The sequence below is a fragment of the Lactuca virosa genome, chromosome 7 (genome assembly GCF_052849685.1).
Source record: "Lactuca virosa cultivar CGN04683 chromosome 7, Lactuca_virosa_CGN04683_v6, whole genome shotgun sequence".
Classification (NCBI taxonomy): domain Eukaryota; kingdom Viridiplantae; phylum Streptophyta; class Magnoliopsida; order Asterales; family Asteraceae; genus Lactuca; species Lactuca virosa.
In genome coordinates this window covers 68,505,240-68,522,236 of record NC_136432.1, presented here as the reverse complement: position 1 = coordinate 68,522,236, position 16,997 = coordinate 68,505,240, and positions in this window count along the sequence as shown.

The following is a 16,997-nucleotide window of genomic DNA, read 5'->3' as shown; positions in this document are numbered from 1 at the left end:
AATCCATGGGCATCGTGAGTTGGGTACTCCATTGCGCTTTATCTTCCTCCGGCCTACACCGCCATCGGAATTTTATAAGTTAAGCAAGAAAACATTTGTTCATCAAAATGATTTATTTATTTCACTGGTTCATGACAACATTATGTGGTTGCAAGTTCTTGAACTGGTTGTTGACGCCACCGCCACCGCCGGTCGTCAGAGCACCATTGTTGCCTTCCACAAGCTTTCTTGAACGATGACGACCTTTATTGATATGCTTTTCATAGTCTTTTTGATCAAGTACAACTTCTTTCGAGCATTGCCATTAAAAGTAATTCTGATCAGGTACATCTTCTTTCGAGCACCGCCATTTCTTCTCATCTGTTCTCCGACACCTCCCTGGTTTTGGATCATTGTTCCCCGGATAACCTAAATGGAAACCTCCCACCCATCTTCCATTTCCATCCAAAAAACACATTAACTACGAATGAGCAAATAAAAACAAGAATTTATAAGAATTTCCTTACATAAATTGGGTACATTTGAGGTTGAAGACGACCCGGAAAACACAAATTCGTCGAGTGATTTCCTGATGTGATTGATTAAAACGAAGGAACAGGGACATTGGCGACAATATGTTTGTAGATCAAAGCTTGGTGCTCCATCCATTGAGAATGTGTAAAGGGTCATTTCGAAAATATTACACAAACAAAACCCATTAATCTAAAGAAAGTGTGCTTTCGTTACCGGTACATCTGGTGGTATCTGGTGGTAGTACCTAACCGGTGGAGAAGTGATGGGTTTATAGATAGTAAATCTATGCATGAGGGGGAAAACTACTTAACTCGTAAGTCTTGACCTTGGTTGTTCTAAGCTTAGATCTAGATCTAGTTAAGTTTTGAGCATATTTTGGTACCATGTATGAGTTCTAGTGGGGATTTGTCACTCTAAAAGTTATGAGTTTCTCCTCTTGATGTTTCTGAGGTCTCTAGTCCATAAATTTTGCATCTTGATGGTTGAAGATCAACCATGCATGAGTAAAGGCTCATTTGGTGAAAGTAGGATGTTAAATCTAGGGTATGAGTCTAATTGAGCCATGCAAAGGCATCAAGTTGGTAACTTTATTGTTTAAGACATCCCCCAATGTCTGGATATGAAAAATGGACGTTTGGTCTTAAAGCATTAAGTGCTTAATGAAGATTTGGCTAACAGGGGCGTATGTCAGTCGTACTCTAGCATGCGTTGCGTGTACGCATTTGAAGCCCCGTAAACCTATTGATCGCTAAGTTGTACGTTAAGCGTACCCAGGTGGTACGCTAAGCGCACTCAATCAAGGGCCAGTTGGGCTTTTTGGTTTTGGGCTACTTTTGGACTATAGGTTTTAGGTTGAGTGCCTTTATGGATTTGGGCCATTATTAGGCTTTGAGTGTCTTTATGGATTTGGGTCATTATTGGGCTTTGAGTGCCTTAATGGATTTAGGCCATTATTGGGCTTTGAGTGTCATTGAGTTTGGGCCACAGTTAATTGGGCCAATTGAAGGGAAGGGTAAAATGGTCTTTTACCCTAAGAGTCGGGATTAGTAAATTAAAGTCCCGATTATGGTTTATAAACCAATTATTGATTAAGGTTGTATTTGATTGGTTAGCGCGGGGATTCTCCGGTCCAGTAGCTCGAGCATCTATTTGATTGTCAACGGACTGGGGTGAGTTTGCTCACTATATTGTAGGACACTAGGGATTGTATGTGTTTGTAGTCTTTGTGACACCTGTTGTATGTTTGTATGCATGTGTGCATGTTTTCTATATGTATATGGGGTGAAATAGACCCGATGCAGCCTTGTGTTGACATATGAGTTGAAATAGACTCGTGAGTGAAATAGACCTGGTATAACCTTATGCTGACATATGAGTTAAAATAGACTCGGGGCTGAAATAGACCCGGTATAGCCTTGAGCTGACGTATATGTATGGTATGTGGTATTTTGGGGAATTCACTAAGCTTTATGCTTATGGTTTTCAGTTTATGTTTCAGGTACTTCCGGTTCGAAGGGGAAGAGCTCGGGATGATCGCATTGCACATACCATGATTTTCCGATTTATTGATTATGATGTATTTTTGGATGATTATTGATATACTTTGATTTCCTTATGGTTTGATAAACATGTTGGTTGATGGTTTATTTAATATAAAAAAATTGGTTCTGAGTTTTTGGGACGTTACATCGTATGGACATGAGACTTGGATCGGAATTAATCTCATAGTCCAAGGTTTTGTTTCACGATTTCTTGATTTATGACGACTTAATTATGACTACTAATTGAACACATCAATTTATTTTGGGATCGACCAAGCACTTCAGATGTCGACAACAAATATCGAGGGGGCCAAAGATATCGTTTTTCCTGTTAAGGCAAAAGGAACGAATAAACTTCGACTTATATACTTGTATCTTTTACTCACCAAATCATACATGACACTAAATTTCATGACATCATGTTACTGAGGCATTTTCACAATACCAATGCAAAACTAACTTGTAAATTACAACTTCTATATCTCCGCTTGAAGAATAAAAGATATTATCATCTCATAATTACTCGTGATAGAATCCATGAAATAATTCTCTGAGCGTGGGTTTATCCAATACTCAAAATCCCCATTTTTCTAAGTACTCATAAACATTATAACAATCTTATTGCAATGTCTAATCCCCATATACAATCTACAATTCAATTCATGACAATCTTAATTCACTACGTACTTCCAAAAGTATGAGTGACTGTGGAATTTGAATAATCAAAACATTCAGGAAGTAAAACATGCAAAGTGAAACACAATAATAAATTAATTGACTATGGTATCATACCCATTGATTATTAATAAATCTCTGTTATTTAATCACCATAACAATTATGAATTTATTCATTGTATAATGTTTCGAGTAATCAACTAACCACTTGAATTAAATATTGTTGGATTAGGTATCTAAGTTCATAACTATTTCTGGAATGTACTTGACCCGGTTGGCATGGTCCATTTGGGTTGCATGGCATTGCAACACTTGGATAACAAAATGAGAGAAAGGACACTTAAGGTTTATTAATATATTATAAGTTCTAATATATTAATAATATTATTTAATTAGTATTGATCAATAATTAATTTAAAATTAATTTGGTGATCAAAAGGAGACTAATTAAATATATGGGGTTGATTGTGTAAATCATCCATTCTTTTATAGTGGGCTAATGATCCATAGTTTATATGAATTGGGATAAAACCCATAGAGTGCTCCATGGATAGTTCATGGAGGTTATAAACCCATGGATCATGGAATATGAAAAGCCATGTCAATTAGGGTTTACATGTTGTAACCCTACTTGTGACACAACTATAAAAGGACCCCATGGGCTACCAAAATCGGCACTATGTGTAGAACAAGAGGGATAGCTGATTTTGAGTGATAGTGTACTTCTCTCAAAGTTATTCCAAGAGTTGTGGTGTTGTGTGAAACATTTGAGGCATCACATTTGAGGTGTTAGGCTCACAAGGTTCTCAAGGAATCCAAGCAACAAGAAAGGTATGTTCTCCTACTAGCTTTTATGTTTCAAAGTTCCCCATGCCATGCTAGTTAGGTTAAGAACCTTGGAAAATCAAATTTGCATGTATCTTAGTAAAACATAGATCCAAAGTTTCTAGGGTTGCATGTACACCTTAGGAGTGTTAGAATGCTCAAAACCCTTCAGTGGTATCAGAGTCTAGGCTTGTTTTCATCAATAGTTGATGCTACATGTTTTTTCCAAAGTTGAAATTTTGCATTTTTTGCATCTGACTGCTCACCACGACGTGGTGATGCCCCTGTATGCAGAATTTTGGGGTTTTGCTTGGTATTGGATGAGCATCATTACCCTAAACTGTTTTTTGAACCTTAAAACCTGTTTTTGATGTGGTAATGATTATGCTAATCCAATTTCAAAGGTTATTATCAAAATTTCAAGCTTTATATGTGTTTATATGATTCTTGAAATTATTGATATGAATGTTCATACACTTATGAGTTTGGTAGATCATAGGAATTATTTGCAAACTTGTTTGTTGGTTAGTTCTTGATCTTTATGTGTTTTAATGGAATCCATAATTTGTCCTCAAGTTATGGATTACCAAAAGTCACTCCTTTTAAAGTCCATTAATTAACACATAGGTTACATAAAATGAAGAGTCTTCATTTTAATAGACTAATAACTCATAAGTTATGAAATGAAAAGTTTTGAATAGTTTCAAAACTTGCCCTCAAGTTTTGGAATTTGTAAAGTCTCACACACCTTAGAAAACTTTAATTCCAACCCTTAGAGTTTTAAAAGTTAAAATTCAACCCTTATACTTTATAGTATTATAAGTTAATAATATATATATATATATATATATATATATATATATATATATATATAAGATCAAGTCGTTTTACTGTTAGTAGGCCTCATTCACGAAGCCGGTCTATAAGGGGGTATAAGGTTGCTGCCTATAAAATGGCAGCTTAATGGGTGTCCACTCTCACCCACCGCTTCCTTGACTGGTGGAGGGTCGTTAGCCGAACGGGTAGGACAATAACTTTAATTCTCATTAAAAGTATGATGGTTATAAAGTAACTAAATGTTTTATAAATTCCCAATCTTAGTTACTTTAGGAAAATGTGAATATGGTGCTAACCCATGAAATTACACTTTGCACTTTGCTTAAGTCGTTAGTGGAGCGTATGTGGTTAACCGACACACTAACCTGGACTTAACAAGGTAGGCAAAGGGTGGCTTGAGGTTTATCATAGATCGGTGGAGCGTGTGTGGTTAACCGGCACATCGGTTAGGTGTTAAACATTAAGAGTACCAAGTAATTTGCATGGTTAATTCACACCTTGTTCTGTGATCCTCGGCATCCCAGTCACAAAACTTGAAAGGCACATTCGAGATTGAAACATGCCATTGAAAAGTTCAAATGAATCTCAAAAGAATCTAGGAGTTTCAAAACCAATTAAAACCTAATAATTTATTTCGTTTTTCATGATGGAAATTGGTGAATCGTCATTCACCTACCTTCAAATATTTTATAACTTGGATTACGACATCCCTCTTCTAAGTTATAAAATATTGTGTTGGGTCCTAGCCTTAATATTACATTTGGGTGTCTTATTAAGGACTATCTTTATATCTAATCTAAACTTGTCCTTCTTTCTTTTCAGATGTCTTCCAACAATGCTGCTTCTGGCTCAAACCCTACCGGTTCCTTCTCTCTCATGAACCTTTGTGGGAGAGTCATCTTCGATGGTTCCAACTTTATGAATTACATCTGGAACATCAGGATGGTCACTCGTTACGAGGATAATGAATATGTCCTCGACAAGGAGCTTAAGGAACTTGATTAGTCGTCTGCTACTTCCGAGGAGATCGCTGAATTCTGGACTCATAAGAGAGATGCCACCAAAGTGACATGTATCATGTTGGCCACGATGAAAGTCGAGCTCCAAAAGTCCTATGAGGACTATTACCCTTTTGAGATACACCAGGACTTGATGGACCGCTACCATAAAAGTGACCGTCAAGAGAGGTATGACATCATCTCCTCAATGATAACAACCCGAATGAAGGATGGTGAACCCATCATGGGCCACTTACAGAAAATGCAAAGGTATGTAGACCGTTTGATGAAATTGAATGTGAACTTCCCCGAGGAGTTGGAAATTGACATCATTTTGCACTCCTTACCTTCGTGTTATGATCAATTCCGAATGACATATCACATGAACAAGGAGGAAGTTACACTCATCAAACTTCAAGGACTTTTGAAGACCGCCGAAAGTGGTCTTAAAGGTAAATCGGTTGTTACCACTGTTGGATTAATGTCTAAGTCCATAACTATATTTGGTATGTACTTGACCCGACCTGGCATTGTCCATTTGGGTTGCACTTCACCGGCACAATTTATATGGATAGTCTTTTGAGAATAGTATATTTATGATTTATATTAATATATTATAAGTTCTAATATATTAATATGGAATCATATTATTTAATTAGTATTGATCAAGAATTAATTTAGAATTAATTAAGTGATCAAAAAGAACTAATTAAATATGGACTCTTATATATATGGAATGGGCCAAGTTCATTTAGGTTGGGCTAAGCTTTCATGGATGGTCCATGGAGCTTTTAACCCATGGATCCTATGTAAATGAAAGGTCATGGGTATTAGGGTTTACATGGATGTAACCCTAATCCTCCATAATATATAAAAGGGTCCTTGGCTCACAAAATTGGCACAAGTGTGTGAAAATAAGAGTGGGCCGATTTTAGTGTGCATACATATTCTCTCAAGTTCTTCCAAGGTGTTTTGGTGATTTGTGATTCCATTTGAGGCTTCCACACTATTGGGGCTAAGCTCTTAAAGCTTGAAGACATCAAGCTACATCAAAAGGTATGTCATCTAACTAGAACTTTGTAGTATAGGTGCTTCATAATATGCTAGTTAGGATGAAACCTTGGAATAGTTAATATTTGCATGTATAATAGAGAAAACATAGATCCAAGGTTTATAGGGTTGTATGTACACCATAGGAGTGTTAGAATGCTCAAAACACAACAACCACTTCTACTCCTACCGCGGCCCCTGTCTTGGCAATCGTGCAAGGTAAAGGGAAGAAGAGGAAGAGCCCTTCGAAGGGTACCAAGGGAAAGTCCCTTGATGGCTCCTCTTCGAGTGGAACCAAAAGAGGTTCTGTCACTCCTTCTACCAACCCTAAAGAGGCTGAATTCTTCTATTGCCATGAAAAGTCGCACTGGAAGCGAAACTGCCCAAAGTACCTGCAAGATGTTAAGGATGGGAAAGTGAAACCCAACCATGCAGGTATTTACACTATATTGTCTAATAACTCACCCCATTCTAATTCTTGGGTCCTTGATACAAGTTGTGGTATTCACATATGTTCTGATTTGCAAGGACTAAGAAGAAGTGAGAATGTGGAGCATGGGAAGATAAACTTAATCATGGGGAATAGGAAAGCTTCACCTGTCACCAAGATTGGAGTTTATTCTTTGTTGCTAAGTAGCGGGTTAGTGTTAGATTTGAATAAATGTTGTTACTCGTCTGAAATGGCGAGAAATATTATTTCCTTTCATGGTTTGTACAAACAAGGGTTTACCTTTTCGTTTGATAATGAATGTGGTGGTATTAATGTTTTCTTTAATAATGTTCTTTATTTTAAAGCATTACCTTGTGATGGTGTATATGAAACTGTGTCGGTTGTTGATAACCTAGGAAATAATGTGTTGTGTATTGATTCTTCCACTAACTTGGACAAGGCATCATTATGGCATTGTCGTCTTGGACATGTAAGCAAGAAACGCATAAGCCAACTCCAAAAGGATGGATTCTTGGAGTCATTTGACCTAAATTCGGATGATAGTTGTGAATCTTGTTTGCTTGGGAAAATGACAAAGTTACCCTTCACTGGTACTTGTGCTAGGGGTGAGGGTTTGTTGGATCTCATACATACTGATGTGTGTGGACCCTTCAGAACCGCCACAAGGGATGCTAACCACTTACATGTGACTTTTACTGATGACTATAGTAGATATGGATATGTCTACTTAATCAAGCATAAGTCAAAAACCTTTGAAAAGTTCAAAGAGTTTAAACAAGAAGTGGAGAATCAGTTGGGCAGGAACATTATGATGCTTCGATTTGATCGAGGTGGTGAGTATCTTAGTACAGAGTTCCTTGACTATCTTAAGGAATGTGGGATTGTCTCACAATTGACACCTCCCAGAACACCACAGCTTAATGGTGTGGCTGAGAGGCGTAATCGAACCTTGTTGGACATGGTTCGTTCCATGATGAGTCGAGCTTCGCTACCAATATCATTTTGGGGTATGCCTTAGAGACTTCCGCCCATATCCTTAATCTATTCCCTACAAAGAAGGTTGCCAAAACACCTCACGAGATGTGGACTGGAAAAGTTCCCAATCTAGATCACATCAAGATTTGGGGTTGCGATGCTTTCGTGAGGTGCGAGACTCACGATAAGCTCGAACCTCGAAGTGAGAGGTGTATTTTCATCGGCTACCCACAAAAATCCTTTGGTTACCTCTTCTACAGACCCAGTGATAATGTGGTCTTTGTAGCAAGGAGAGGAGTCTTTTGCGAGAGAGAGTTCATAAGCCAAGGAAACAGTGGGAGGCAAATTGACCTTGAAGAAATTCAAGAGTCAAGTGGTGAAGGAACCTCAAACCCTAGCAATCAACCTGGGGAGGAAACTCCTGTTGATCCGACTGACGAGTCTGTACCTCTGAGGCATTCCCCGAGAGTTAGGAATGCACCTGAGCATTACTATGGTTTCCATATTACTACGGAAGGTGATACACTTATCAGTGATAGCACACTGGTAAGTCTGGATGAACCTAACAGCTACACGGAAGCCATGGCAGGCCTTGAGGCTGCTAAATGGAAAGAGGCTATGGACAGCGAGATACAGTCCATGTATGGCAATCAAGTTTGGAACTTGGTTGACAATGTACAAGGTCGTAAGACAGTCGGGTGCAAATGGATCTTCAAGAAGAAGACCGACATGGATGGTAATGTACACACTTATAAGGCGCGACTGGTTGCAAAGGGCTTTTCTCAAACTCCGGGAGTTGATTATGATGAGACCTTTTCACCAGTAGCGAAGATTAAGTCTATTAGAGTTATGTTAGCCATTGCTGCATTTCATGATTATGAAATATGGCAAATGGATGTCAAAACCGCTTTCCTTAATGGAAGGTTGGCTGAGGATGTTTACATGAGTCAGCCAGAGGGTTTTGTCAGTACAGAGTACCCTAATAGAGTGTGTAAGCTTGAGAAATCCATCTATGGATTGAAACAAGCACCTCGCAGATGGAATCTTTGTTTCGATGAGAAATTCAAAGAGTTTGGCTTTTCGAGGAGCGAAGATGAATCTTGTGTATATGTCAAGGCTAGTGGGAGTATAGTTAGCTTTTTGGTATTGTATGTGTATGATATACTACTCATAGGAAATGATATCCCAACTCTGCAGTAAGTGAAGTCCTGGCTTGGGAAGTGTTTCGCTATGAAGGACCTTGGAGAAGCTGCCTATATCCTAGGGATAAGGATTTTGAGAGACAAGAGTAAGAGACTAATTGGACTTAGTTAGAGTACCTACTTGGATAAGGTGCTGAATAGGTTCATCATGCAGAATTCCAAGAAAGGAGAGTTCCCGATCCAGAGTAACGCCAGATTGAGTAAGACTCAGAGCCCGAGTACAGAGGCTGAGATAGCTGAGATGAGTCGAGTATCGTATGCTTCCGCTGTAGGCTCGATCATGTATGCTATGACTTGTACTCGTCCTGATGTGGTCTTTGTGTTGAGCATGGTCAGCGGATATCAGGGGAACCCTGGCAAGGCTCACTGGACTGCGATAAAGAACATTCTCAAGTACCTGCGGATTACCCTCGGTGGGAGTGATGACTTGAGAGTAGTAGGGTATAGTGATGCTAGCTTCCAGACTGATAGGGATAATTTCCGCTCTCAGTCAGGCTGGGTCTTTACCTTAAACGGAGGAGCAATTACTTGGAAAAGTTCCAAGCAGGAGACAGTGGCTGATTCAACTTGCGAATCAGATTATATAGCAACAAGCGAGGCAGCAAAGGAGGCTATATGGCTAAAGAACTTCATTGGAGACCTTGGAGTTGTACCAGCTATAAAGGAGCCTATGGAGATTTTCTGTGATAGTGAAAGTGCAGTAGCCTTAGCCAAGGAACCAAGGGATCATGGAAGATCCAGACACATCGACAGAAAATACCATTTCATCAGACATCGAATAAAAGAAGGACTCCTCGTGGCAAAGAGGGTATCATCGGATGAGAACCCAACAGATCTACTCACGAAGGTACTAGGTAGGGTTAAGCATCTTCAGCATGCGAGGCGCATAGGGCTAAAGGATGATATTAGTTTTAGAAGTTAGATAACTTTGAAATTTGTAAAGTGTAATTGACATTTGATGATAAATAAAAGTTGTTGTTTATTTATAAGTAAAGTGTTGCTATCTTCTGTCAATCGTTTACTATCATTTCATTTTGCATGTTTTGACTTCCAGAATAATTTGGTATATCATATTATTCAAATTCTCCACAGTCGGTCATATGTTGGAAGTAGATATGAATCAAGACTGTCATGAAGCTGGCTTGTAGATGTCTAAAGTGTTGGACATAGCAAGAGTTGCTACAACATTCATGAGTGCTCATAAGTTCTGAGTATTGGATTCAACCCACGCTCACTTGTATCACTTCATGGAATTTATCTCGAGTGATCGTGAGACGGTAATATCATATAAGTCTTCAAACCTAGAGATATGAGTTGTTGACAATGAGTTGGTTATACATTGATTGTACGAAAACGCATTGGTAACTCGATGTTATAAAACGTGCCTTTGTGTATAATTCAACAAGTAGTAGAACATGCATATGAGTCGAAGTTTATCTGTTCCTTCTTGGATTAGAAGCGATATCTAGGCCCCTCGATGATTTTTTTGTGACCTATGTACCGGGCCCGGTTAGATTTAAATTGATGTGTTCGATTAAGTTCTATGTCAAACAAATCGGAAATCGGGAAACAAACTGCTGGACAATAAGTAAGACATTGTTCCATGTATTTGTCTGGCTGATATCTAGAACAGAGGATTATATGATCACTTATCTTAAATGGCGTATCATCATCATCTCAGTTCCGCGAGACTTTGAAAGAGCTACGATTGCTGATCGGTTCCTAAAGTCATTCTTGCAGTTATAGTTATTAGACTTATCCAAGTGGGAGACTGTTGGATTAGGTGTCTAAGTTCATAACTATTTCTGGAATGTACTTGACCCGGTTGGCATGGTCCATTTGGGTTGCATGGCATTGCAACACTTGGATAAACAAAATGAGAGAAAGGACACTTAAGGTTTATTAATATATTATAAGTTCTAATATATTAATAATATTATTTAATTAGTATTGATCATGAATTAATTTAGAATTAATTTGGTGATCAAAAGGAGACTAATTAAATATATGGGATTGATTGTGTAAATCATCCATTCTTTTATAGTGGGCTAATGATCCATGGTTTATATGAATTGGGCTAAAACCTATAGAGTGCTCCATGGATAGTCCATGGAGGTTATAAACCCATGGATCATGGAATATGAAAAGCCATGTCAATTAGGGTTTACATGTTGTAACCCTACTTGTGACACAACTATAAAAGGACCCCATGGGCTACCAAAATCGGCACTATGTGTAGAATAAGAGGGCTAGCCGATTTTGAGTGATAGTGTACTTCTCTTAAAGTTATTCCAGGAGTTATGGTGTTGTGTGAAACATTTGAGGCATCACATTTGAGGTGCTAGGCTCACAAGGTTCTCAAGGAATCCAAGCAACAATAAAGGTATGTTCTCCTACTAGCTTTTATGTTTCAAAGTTCCCCATGCCATGCTAGATAGGTTAAGAACCTTGGAAAATCAAATTTGCATGTATCTTAGTAAAACATAGATCCAAGGTTTCTAGGGTTGCATGTACACCTTACGAGTGTTAGAATGCTCAAAACCCTTCAAATATCACCAGTCATGCCATGTTATGAACATGCATACTATGCCTCTATATGGTCCTTCCTTTGTGAACAGATCGATTGGACATTACTCCAATGATACTCATTTCACAATTCTAAATTCTTATCACTATCCAAGATGTAGTGGAATTCGAACTTTACATGCATTAATCTCCTGTGATATCGATATTCCAAAGTCTCAAAGACTGAATCTTCGATGTTACAGATTATTCCACTGGAACTTTGTTACTAGAAACAATTCCATGATAATGAAGTCTCAATTTAAAGGTACACTCCTTGAATACTTCTCTTGCATTAAAGTTTCCAACTCACATGTAGATTTAATAAGCATCTCCCATTATGGAAGCATTTCCATATTTCTATATGACCATAAATTCTGACCAAGAATCATCTCAATCCAGAAACGTGTCAGTATGGTCCGTCCTAAATAATATCATACTTCTAACTTTCCATAATCAGCCAGTCTTTGGTAAAGCTCATAATGTTCTTTACAGATTGTTTAATAACTATAGTCAATTAAAATTCTAGTCATTTTTTCTCACAATGCTCCGAGCATTTGAAAAGTTAGAATAAGTGAATATTATAGCATACATAATTGATCATATATCTGAAGCATATGGGACGCAATTCATCATGTCTCACATAAGGATTTTATAAATGTTTAATTTCTTGTTATAATATTTCCATATATTGAATTTCCTATGTTGAAACATTTCAACATGATTCTTCAAGAACGTGCTTGTGGTATTATCATAATTGACCAAGTGAAGAGAAATCTCATCACCAAGTCTCAATTGGACAGAAATTTGGAGTCATACAATTCGAATTGCATGATGCATGAGAATCTTGTTCATTGGAAAATTATGACGAAATCATTGTTCACATGTTCATATGAAACAAGTGAAGGATTGATGGATCTAATACATGTTGATATGGACCCTTCATATTCACCACAAGGGACGACAACTCTATTCATTATGATTTACTGATGATTCAGTAACTATGATTATGTTTATAAGATTAAGCATAATTTTGATACTTTTGAAAAGGTTCAAAGAGTACCAAAACAAATAGAAGAATCTATTAGGCAGAAAGATAAAAGATTCTCCATTCTGAAAAGAAAGGAGAGTACTTTAGTATCATGCTTTATGATCATCTTGGTAATTGTGGAATTATATCACAATTAATCCTCAAAGAACATCTTAGTGCAATTGTATGACTAAGAAAAGGAATCGAACATTGTTGGAAATGGTTCGATCATAGACGAGTCATACGTTGTTCCAATCAAGTTTTAGATCCATGCTCTAGTAACTGCAAATCGTATGTTGAAACTCATTTCAAACTAAGGATGAAGACATCTCGATCGTAATAGGTGGAGTAAAGAATGATTTCCTTACTCTAGCACGTTTTGAATTGGAGCTTTGATGTTTTTCGTTAATCGAGAAACAAAAGATAAATTGAGATCAATTCTATGAAGTGTTTTCTTGTCGGGAATCCACACAAACTTTTGGATATTTGTTTTAGCTCGACAAAGAATGTTCCTTGAGAGAAAGCCCATAGGTCAAGAAGTCAGTAGGAATCGTATTGATATTGAGAACATACAAGAGTCAACTGACAATGATCCTTTTAGTTATCACTAGCACGTGACATGAGGTTTATAACTTGTTGTATTTAATTAGCATACTCTAAATTTTGTGCACTTCCAGTTAAGTTGGCAATGCTTATGAGTTCTATGATCTTCATTTAACTACAAAAGAGAAATCACGTTAGTCAGTAAAAGTATATTGGTCAATATGGGTGAGTTACTAACAACATGGAAGCACTGGTAGGCCCTTGAGCTGCTAGAAGGCAATAAATTAAAATAGTGAAGTTCAGTCCATTAAGGAAACTAAAACTGAATTTGGTTTGTGATAAACTTTGTCTTATGACTGTAGGTTGGAAACGATGGATTCACATGGATGGGAACATGTGCACCATAAAATCTAAGTGGAAAAGGTTTCACTCTAATTCATGAAAATGATTATGAGGAAATACTTTTGCTAATAGATTTTGAAGATCTGATCTATATGGATGTAGGTTGTGTAAATTGCATTCTCAAATTCACAATATGATTACGACATCCCTCTTTATATTTTGAATTGTGAGGAATGGCAAGGAATTGTTTGGACTTTTGAGGGATCTATATATCTGTCTTGAAAAGGTTTAAACACACACACAAAAATTATCCAACTAAGGTGTATAAGCTTAAGAAGTCTAGTTGGATACTTATCGAAGCATCGTGTGACAGAAATCTGCACTTCCTTAAGAAAGTAAAAGGGTATTGATTTCTAGAAGTCCAATTAATTTCTGGGGTACATGTCAAATCTTGTGGGAGAATAATTGTTATGTTGGTATTGCATGTTGACAATATTGTTGATAGGGAACTATGTCTCTGTTTTTTCAAGTTGCAAAGTTCGGAAAATGTTTTGCTACAGTGGACTTAAGGGAGATGACACTCATACTTCACTTCGAGTCTAAAGGTTTAGATTGTATGGTTTAATAGAACTTAGCCAAAGACATATATGAATATCATGTTGAAATGTTTCAACGTAGGAGATTCGATATATAAGAATATTATAGCAAGATATTAAACAAATATCAAATCCTTCTAAGAGGATAATATCTACTATTCTTAAGTAGGGATATATAGTTCGTAGTTTACGAATAAGTTGTTCAATGGTTTACCCAAACGTATCTCGTAACTGGGTGTTATAAAGAGTAATTCCATGCATGATTTGGTTAGTAAAATGTATGACTATGTAGTTAAAGTAATTCATTCCTTTTTCCTTAATAAGAAAACTGATATCTTCGGGCCCCTCGATGATTTGTTGCCGACACCTGAAGTGCTTGGTCGAGCCCAGATTAAATTGATGTGATCAATTAGTAGTCCGAATTCAGTCGTCATAAATCGGGAAAATCGAAAAACAAAATCTTGGACTATGAGACTGATTCTAATCCATGTCTCATGTCCATACGATATCTTGTAGAACGAAGGAATAGCTAATCACTTATCTTAGGGCCAACGTTTGATTTCAATCAGAGTTCGGTAGTGGCTTTGGAAAACACACTTTGTTGTTTAGTTCAAGGTTTATACTTGCAATTGTAGTTATAGACTTATCCATGTGGGATACTGATGGATTAAGATGTCTAAGCCAATAACTAAATTGGTATATTCTTGTGGTTAGAAGCAAAGTCCTTTTTAGGTTTCCCTCATAACTAGAACTTTGTAAGAATGACATTTAGAGAGAGAGGGTATTTTTATTAGTTTATTATATGATTAATAAATTGTAATAAATGATTTGTTAATATATTATTGTTAATATATTAATTGGAAATAGATAATTGATTTGTTAATTTATTTTATGATTAATAAATTAATCAGTTGGAATTATTTAATTATTAATCAGAATTAATCTGAAAAGGTCCAATGGTTGAATTGTAATTGTTTATAATTAAGAAAGGAAAGAAAATTCTAGAACCCATATAGTGGTGAACGAAATTTGGGAGTGTTCTAGGGTTTCTAGAATATTCTTAGACTTGATAAGGATACCATATTTGAATAGAATAAATATGAATATTTTATTATTCCAATCTAGGGTTTTCCTTGTCTCATCCATACTATAAATAGGACCCCAAGGGTTATGATTTTCGTTCATACTCTTCCCACAAGGATACTTTGGCCGAAAATCTCATCTCTCATCTTTCCTCTTGTCTTCTAGTTGAAGGGCTTGGGTGTGAGCCATTAGAGGCATCGTTCTTTTGGTGTTAAGCTTTCCAAGTCTAATAACTACAAGGGATTGAAGTGATTTATTTACTACAACAAATCAAAGGTATGTAACCCACATCCCATGATTTTGATTATATTAGGGTTTATGCTAGTTTTGTTGTTCATTGTATGTTGCCTTCAAAGTGTTATGACATAGACCCTTTATAGGATGCATGTACCCTCTTAATTGTTAAGTGTTTTCCATATTGTACATGATTTTGTATTCTATAAAACCCATCGGTGGTATCAGAGTTTTGGCTTGTCAAACATTGATTACACATGAGATGAATTGAACAAAACAGTTTCGTAAAAAAATTACTGATCTCCCGACCCGACAGAGGCTCCATCATGACGTGAGATGTGTTTTTCCAGAATTTTGGTTGTTATCTGCCTAATATGATTTATGGTATTATTTTTGGAAATTATCTGGTATTGATCCTGCTTGATTCCGAATTTTTTAATGCCTTGTGTGATAATTAATGAAACCCTAAATATGATGAGATATCCTTATTGATAATTTTTAACTAGATAAATTAAATTGAATTGTCCCTTATGAATTAATAATTAATTTAATTATACCACTAATTATAAGGTGATTATAAACTCATATTAGGTTTAAACTGATTAATTAATTATAAAATTAATTTTGATAATTAATGTTTGAACCTTGTATTTTGAAAAAAAAAAAAATACACCTTATACTATATATGTTTAAACGTTTAATATATTATATGTATAAGAATAGTCAGTCAAATCGCTAGTATGCCTCATTCACGAAGCCATACTATAAGGGAGGTATAAGGAAGCGACCTATAAAATGGTCGTTGAATGGGTGTCCACTCTCACCCACCGCTCCCTTGTTTGATGGAGGGTCGTTAGCCGAGCGGATTTGATATGACATAACCTCCTAAAATTATAATGTTATTAAAGTACTAGAACCCATTTTATAAATCTCACTCTAGTTACATTATGAAAAATGTGAAGTGTATGCTAATCCATTGAAAAACACATTACTCTTTAAATGTCGTTAGTGGAGCGTGCGTGGCTAACCGACACACTAATTTGGAACCATAAAGTTGTGGTGATGCACAAATCGAAAATTATCATTATTGATGGAGCGTGTATGGTTTACTAGAACATCAATTCGAGATGATAAATGACCTCGAGGTTGTCAAACGGGTTTCCATGGTTATTCACATCTTAATTGTGAACCTCAACATCCCAGTCACAATCGGTATGAGCATAATATGAGATTAAACATGTCATTTATATGATTTAATGAATCTCAAAAGATCTAGGAGTTTCATAAGATTGAAACTGGTAAAAGTCTCACCTACCTAAAATAGATTCGCAATTTGATTACGGCATCCCTCTTCAAAGTTCGAATCGAAAGTCTGGAAATTACATTGGCAGAACTTCGGCCTGCTAACTACTAGATGTCGGGCTCTCAGGGACCTCAGAGCTTCGCCGAAGACTAAAAACTAAAGGAAAATGGGCTAATATTGATAGAAACTCGAGAGAGAATTGCGGAATATATGTGGGATTGAACTGAAATTCAACTG